The 6,617-nt window shown below is 35.3% G+C and overlaps 1 protein-coding gene and 1 non-coding gene across 13 annotated transcripts in view; one reads left to right on the top strand and one right to left on the bottom strand.

Moving 5' to 3' along the window:
- Window positions 1-2,234: 2,234 nt before the first annotated feature.
- On the bottom strand, window positions 2,235-2,305 carry Trnag-gcc (transfer RNA glycine (anticodon GCC)). Its single transcript has one exon. It is a non-coding gene; the product is annotated as a tRNA-Gly (tRNA).
- Window positions 2,306-2,552: 247 nt separating this feature from the next.
- Window positions 2,553-6,617, top strand: part of LOC144959809 (ATP-binding cassette sub-family G member 4-like) — a 150,668-nt gene continuing 146,603 nt past the window's right edge. For 7 of the 12 annotated variants that reach the window (XM_078892571.1, XM_078892575.1, XM_078892562.1 and 4 more), the window contains exon 1: window positions 2,553-2,702. The gene's annotated coding sequence lies outside the window, so the exon portion shown is untranslated. The remainder of the gene's footprint in view (window positions 2,703-6,617) is intronic. The other 5 variants (XM_078892572.1, XM_078892563.1, XM_078892580.1 and 2 more) reach the window with 3 other exon arrangements.

Here is a 6,617-nt window from a genome sequence, read left to right on the forward strand (position 1 = left end):
GACAATCTATGTACATAAGTTATTATTTCGCCATTTATACATTTCAATTTATCTAAATTCATGGTAAAAGTCACGTTTGTAACATTTTGATAAAATCATAGCCTCCCTTCTTGATAAATATATCTAATCGGAGACTTTCATTTCGCGTCCTTAGTTTTGTCATGTCAAAAAGAATAAATGTATCACAAATAAACAATCAGGACAATGGTAATAAGAACGATAATTCAACAATCCTTGATCATTATTATAATAACAGCAGTTGTTTCCCTTTGACTAACTTTCATCAGTCGTGATGTTGTCATAATGGAATGTTGTAAAACCTGAATTGCCCCCCTTAGTTTATTGATCAGAAGAGGTCAGGTGTGTAACGAGTCAGCTCGAGGCAAAGCACGAGATAAAAAGGAAATAACCATCCCAAAATATCCGCTAGCCTCGACTGGGGTTCGAACCTCCTGATGATAGGTCAGACGTACTACCATTATACTACAGAGTTCACCCAATAATTTTTTTGGAGCTTTTATATAGCGCAATATCCACTAAATGTGCTCAAAGCGCTTTACAATGGGTCTCTGACCAACAGCAACACGTAACATGTAGAACGAGACATGACACCTTTTTAGGCGATATTACAATTTTTCCGGACATTGACAATGCTGTTAATGGTCAGGTACTCATTTTACACCTGAGTACGGTGAGAAAATGTGAGTAAAGAGCCTTTTCCAAGGACTCAAATATGTGCCGAGCGAGGCTCGAACTCAGGACCTTCCGATCCGAAAGCGAGTGTCATACCACTTGAACACATAGCCGGAATAATTGGGGAGATATAGTTTATTCAGTGTTTATCATAGTTTGATACTTTCACGGAAAGAAATGCATAGCGCATTTTGTATTTACATTAAACGAATGGGTGCCATTTGAAATAGTATGTGTGGTTTTGTGGTCTTGTTGTAGACTACTACTACTACTACTACTACTACTACTACTACTACTACTACTACTACTACTACTACTACTACTACTACTACTACTACTACTACTACTACTAACTACTACTACTACTACTAACTACTATCTACTACTACTACTACTACTACTACTACTACTACTACTACTACTACTACTACTACTACTACTACACTACACTACTACTACTACTACTACTACTACTACTACTACTACTACTACTACTACTACTACTACTACTACTACTACTACTACTACTACTACTACTACTACTACTACTACTACTACTACTACTACTACTACTACTACTACTACATACTACTACTACTACTACTACTACTATAACTACTAACTACTACTACTACTACTACTACTATACTTATCTACTACTACTACTACTACTACTACTACTACTACTACTACTACTTACTACTACTACTACTACTACTACTACCACTACTACTACTACTACTACTACTACTACCACACCACTACTACTACTACTACTACTACATACTACTACTACTATACTACTACTACTACTACTACTACTACTACTACTACTACTACTACTACTCACTACTACTACTACTACTACTAACTACTACTACTATACTACTACTACTACTACTACTACTACTACCACCACCACCACTACTACTACTACTACTACTACTACTACTACTACTACTACTACTACTACTACAACTACTACTACTACTACTACTACTACTACTACTACTACTACTACTACTACTACTACTACTACTACTACTACTACTACTACTACTACTACTACTACTACTACTACTACTACTACTACTACTACTACTAGAACAATAACAGCAACAACAACTCAATCTTAGTCTTAGGTTTCGGTCCATGGTCTTAGGTCACAAGCAGTCTTTTTGACAGTAAAACAAATGCTGTACCAATCGAGTTACCGATACCACGATACAGCTTATTCATAAATAGGTTTTGTTTATGATCAAGACCGATTCCAGCAATAGAACGTAGAAGAAAAAAAAATAATAATAAGATAAAATGAATATAGAATAAGACAATTTATTTTTACATATTATAAATGATTATCAATCACTGGTATTAACATTATAGAATCAATACAAGCTAAGAAAAATAAATAAATGCAAATAAGCAAATAAATAAATTTAAAGAAGGAAAAAAAAAAAAAAAGAAGAGAAAAACTGGTTCTAGACGAAGAAAAATAGACTGGGAAACAGACGTACAAATGGAAAAAAAAAAAAAGAAATTGCAACGACCGGGAATCGAACCCGGGTCACCCGCGTGGCAGGCGAGTATTCTACCACTAGACCACCGATGCCTTGATAGCAAGTGAAAAATTATACTATATAAAGCCTAAATAAGTAGTTTTAACCTCATTTTCATTTCAATTTTTTTTCATTTATTTATGAGTTTTTTCAGATTTATTCCATTCCGTTTACTTTTATGTCTTTTGAATCGTTTGCTCTGTACATATCGCCTTTTTTTGTTCTACAGAGAGAGAGAGTATTCTGAGATCGGAATGATCATCATTTCGATCCTGACGTCAGCAGTTTATGCAGTCATGTGACTTAGTTCGGGAAATGAATGGTGGTAAACATTGCATGGAAAGCACACATTCGATTGTCCTTGATCGAAAATAAATTATTTTTATATTCTGAAGTTTTAAAATGATCAGCTACTTTGGTCATGTAATTGTTCATCAATGATTCACATCGGTATGTCAAAATGTTTGCCATTCAATAGCATAATCGTTGGAAATTATCTGGTTTGAAAATCTAGCAGACGATTTCAAAGTCCGTGGATTTAAATCTATAAATAGAATATTGTTATTGTCTGTGCTGTTTACATTTGAATGTTTATTTTGTACATTTATCCCATAATATCAAGTTAACATTGGTGTTCATAATGAAATGGGATCTTTTTTTAAATGATAGGCTATCTTTTGCTAATTTATCTTTGGGTTTTAGACAGTTGCATGATCTTTGTTCGTCTTTGTTCCTGTCTATAAAGCGGACGGTTGATCAGCTGTTCGCTGGCTGGGAATGTTTGGTCTGCTACCACTGCCGAAGCTGAAGCTGTTTGTTCCAAGAAGTTTATCTCGTCGATAGCAATCCAATCATATATGTCGCCACTCAACTGTATTTAAATCACTTTAAGATTCCTTTCAGATGGTCTGTTCTTATCAATTTCTGTCTGACGACAAATTTAGTTAGAACGCCACATTGGCTAGCGATTAGACTTAGACCTAAGTCTAAAGTCTAAGATAGCATGGTTATGACAGAAGAACTGGGTGATACTTAATTAATAAAGAATCAACTTCAACCTATCTGCTCTACCTCCGTACGTGATAACTCTAACTGCCAATGAAAGAAACAGCATCGGTATAACCAACTTTTCAATTTGTGCATGGTAAAGTTTTTTTTTCACTGTGATGTTTTGAGAGATTTTTTTTTCTTTCATAATAATGATAATAATCATCTTGTGCTGCCTTCGTTGAAGATTTGACTTTCTGAGGGATTGATTAGCTTTTTTTTCTTTGTTGCCAAATTTACATTTTCCTGTGTATCATTCTTAGGTGTAGAGATTGGCAGCAATATTCAGAGAAAATGTGTTTAAAAAAAAGTAATAAATTCTTGCCCTCACGCCAAATCATTTGAAAGCTTATCTTACTTATACATAACTTTAGTTTGCGTCAGCTGAGGTTATTACCGAATAGTGAGTTGTATAATTCAGGACATTCAAGTTTGACAACAAAACAGATTCAATTCTTATTTTTCTCCTTTTTTTTCAAAAAATATATATTTGTTGATATGTCTTTGCAAAAGTAGAAATATTTTCAACTACCCTGTCTATTGGGGAACAATTGGATACCTGGACATGTTAGATTTACGGAAACTACTTTGCATCTTATCTAATGGGTAGCTGGCAATTGGTCTTGTCTGTGAAATTCTGAAACAGATAATCTAGGCACAAAGTATTGTCAAAATGTTTATTTGAGTTTAGACTTCATCAAGAATTGAATTTCTACTTAACAAATATGAATCAACATTATGCCAGCTGTATTTGTACCAAGAAAGTTTTAGCAGTAGGTAAAACGAGCTCTGCGGAAGTATGATTTAATTGGTTCATTCGTCCATTTTCAAAGTGATGGTTGAGTGTTAAAGGCACCTATTTTGTCATTTTCATGGAATGAAAATATCTTTCTTTATGTAGACTTTTTGAACTTTGTCTGATTTTGAATGATGGATAACTCTGACAAGTATTACCTACTTTCACTTTTTTTATCACTCTTTTCATTACTTAATGACTATTGCTTTATTGTCTAGTGTTAAGGGTATGACACTCGTTTGGTCACCCATTAGTCCTTTGCTAAGGTCCTGTTGTAGGTGGTGCAAAGTTTTTGAGTTTTAAAAAGTTATTTCACTCACATTTTTTTAGGTGTGAGTACCTGACCTGTTACTGTGTTCTCTTCATTGAAAAAAGAAAAAATTGAATTCACATCCCAAAGGCGTCCTATTTTTTTGGTCACATGTTAAGTGTAATCGATGTCTTTGGATCCCTTTAAATTGTAATTGTAAAGCACTCTGATCAGATAAAGTAGATATTGCTTTATGTATAAAAAATCTCTGAGTTTTTTGTTTGTTTTTTGTTTGGATTGATGATTTTGTACGACCTCCCAAATAATGATTGGTGTTAATAATCCGAAAAATAAAGGTTGGTTATAGTGACAGTCAGAATATAGTGTGTGCGGCTATGTGGTCTGGTCGTATGACAATCGGCACATAGTTGAGTCCTTGGAAAAAATTCTTTACTCATATGCTCTCAATGTACTCAGGTGTAAAATGAGTACCTGGCCGTTAACAGCGTTGTCTGTGTCGGAAAAAATTGTAATATCGCCTAACAGGCGTCATGTCTCGTTCTACATGTTGCATGGGTGCAAGGGTGCTGGCTACAGCCGGCCTGCCGGCCAATTGGATTACCGGAAAAAACGTCGCCGGCTTTTTGCGATTTGGATTTGATTGATTTTTTGGGGTTTTTTTGTTTGTTTTTTGTTTAGGTCCCAACAATCGGGTCAGGTACGTCCATAGGATTAAGCGAAACTTTTGAATCACGATGCGACTGTGACACAGTGATAGTTATATTATTAAATTTGAACCGTGAATCTTGCAGGCTTTTTCAGATTATATGTCTGGTCATAAGTAGACTTGCAGGCTTTTTGAGGTCCAGTTGCTTGCACCCATGATGTTGTTACATGTTGTTGTTGGCCAGGGACCCGTTGTAAAGCACTTTGAGCATATTAAGTGAATATCACACTATATAAAAGCTCAGGTTTTTTTTTTGGTTTTTTTTTTTGGGGGGGGGGGGGGGGGGATTATTTTATTTATTTATTTTTGAAAAGAAAATGACTCATGTAATGAAACAACGACAAAAACCGTCTTTTCAGCCTTTTGTCTACCTTTGATTATCCAAATGTAAAGAACATATAGTGGGTAAAAAGAAAATGACTTGCTTATCCAATCCAGAAAAATTGACTGACTTTAAGCAGGGCTGACTTTATTCATTAATAACTGAACACACTTGGAAAGATAAAGAACAGAAAATTTGGGAGCAACAATAAGTCCTGTTAACTTTCAACATAAGCCTTAAGTGTTAACTTTCAACATAACCCTTGACTTAATGCGGATTCCACTGCAGTGGATAAAAAGAAAATAATTTGTGTATTCAAACTATATGAAAACCCGATTTTTCACCCCTTGGTCTGTCTCTCACAATACTCCAGTGTAAAATGAGTACCTGGCCATTAGCAGAGTTTCTCTGACCGAGAAATTGCAGAATCGTCTAACAAGTGTCATGTCTCATCTAACATGTTAGATGTTGCTGTTGACTTGGGACCACTTGTAAAGTTTTTTGAAGTCGTTTTGTGGATATTGTGCTATATAAATGCTCTGGTTTTTATGAGTCGTCTTTTATGAATAATGGCAAAGCAAACTCAGGCTGTTTACTTGTCAACCTGGCACTCTACCAGATGGAGCTTCTGGTCCAATCATCCAGCCAATCCAATCCATACTGTTGCAGTCAACCTTCAAAACTGACAGTCGGCATAACATTTGTATTGTCTTGGACGGTGTTAGTTTGTGGCTCTGTATCACAATCATTTTTTCCACTTGTGACAAATGTTTTTTTTTTTTTATTGAACAAATGAATCTCTCATAACTGTCAGAATTTCTCAGGATGTCGGTTAATGAGATAACTGGAAAGAAATTAAAATAATGATAAATATAATATGGCCAATGAAGCAGGAGTGTATCCCGATTTTTAAAATGTTAGATTAATAACAGTTACAATTGCCTGCGGCTACCCTTTGGATAAGGATGTATGTCTGCCACTGCATCTAACAGATGCAGCTACCAAATCACTGCTCTTCGGATAACAAGAAGTGAAGTGAGAAGAAAAATGCTGATGACATAGAGGCATACAGGGTCATTCCCAGCAAGTTTTCAGGGTGGGGATCCTGACCTCCCATAGCGGGCAGGGAGGTACATGCTGTGTCTTCTGTCCTCTTATATCTGTTTTCCAACATGCTTTCTGTCTTTGTCTCGGAATGAGATTACTTTTTTTTTCTGGCACTG

This window comes from Berghia stephanieae, chromosome 14 (genome assembly GCF_034508935.2).
Source record: "Berghia stephanieae isolate SIO BIC M18660-M18661 chromosome 14, UCSD_Bste_1.3, whole genome shotgun sequence".
NCBI lineage: Eukaryota > Metazoa > Mollusca > Gastropoda > Nudibranchia > Aeolidiidae > Berghia > Berghia stephanieae.